Source organism: Rhinatrema bivittatum, chromosome 5 (genome assembly GCF_901001135.1).
Source record: "Rhinatrema bivittatum chromosome 5, aRhiBiv1.1, whole genome shotgun sequence".
NCBI classification, from domain to species: domain Eukaryota; kingdom Metazoa; phylum Chordata; class Amphibia; order Gymnophiona; family Rhinatrematidae; genus Rhinatrema; species Rhinatrema bivittatum.
In genome coordinates, this window is record NC_042619.1 from 211,991,115 (window position 1) to 211,992,257 (window position 1,143).

Sequence of the window (1,143 nt, forward strand, 5' to 3'; positions counted from 1 at the left end):
GGGACCCAGCAGAAGTGCCACCTTTGGATCAGCACAGAGCGTGATTCCTGGGACTTTCTTCTTTCTGGGGGCATTGAGTGCTGCCCAGAACCCTCTCCCCTTGGGGGTCTGTGGGTACTGCCCATGGAACGATGCTTGGGACTCCCTCGCCTTTGGGGACTATGAGTAATGTCCGTGGAGCGATACTTGGGGCTCTCCCTTCTGAGGACTGAGCAATACCTGGGACGTTTTCCTCTCTGGGGGCTGCCCAAGGAGTGATACCCAGGACTCTCTCCTCTCTGGGCTCTGTGAGCGATGCCCATAGTAGCCTGAAGGGTTGGAAGTAGGGCAAATATCTGAGTTGGGTCTCTTCATAGGCCTTCAATTCTGCCTAAACTGAAACAGATTTAAAATAAGTGATGTAGAAGATTCAGGGACAGGTTTGAAGGCCTGGCCAAAATCCTTCAGTGCTTTTGTGCATAGACCAGTGTTTACAGTGTTGGGATGGAAGAGACTGAGCAGAGGGAAAGAGGATGCACACATTTTTTTTATCTTGTGCCAAATATACACCTTTAGCAAACCTTCTGCCATTTCTAAACTGACTGAACCAGACCATTCCTTTGGTAATTTTGGGAAGGTTCCTGACGCTTAGTAATGTTCTAGAAGGAAAAAGCAATTATAAAAAGGGGCATTGCTGGCAGGGGTTTGCTGGAGCAGACGTGTAATCGAGATTTAAGCCGCGTGTAAGGCACTGAGACGTCCTGGTTTGACCCAGCCTTGCTCCAGATGGTGGAATCTGATAGTGCCAAAGGTAAAGCAGTGAAATTCCTCACTCTCTGCTTAGAGGTTTTGTTCAGTAACAATCTCAGAATAAGGGGATAACGGCTCAAAACACACATAATTCATTTAATATGTTTTAAAAAATGTTTTTAAAGAAAGTGTAAGTGTAGATTTTAGCACATGAAGCTTGATGAGAGGAGTTTCAACACATGGACAGACCTTCATCTCTCTTCTGGCATGACAGAGTTAAAGGGGGTGAGGTAGATTTAGGGGAGAGGGACCCTATTTTTGTCATTTCAAACGACAACTTCTTTACCTGATTTTTGAATGCCTTAATATGACTTGTAGAAATCTCTGACAGATTTCGACTTTACAAAGAGCATG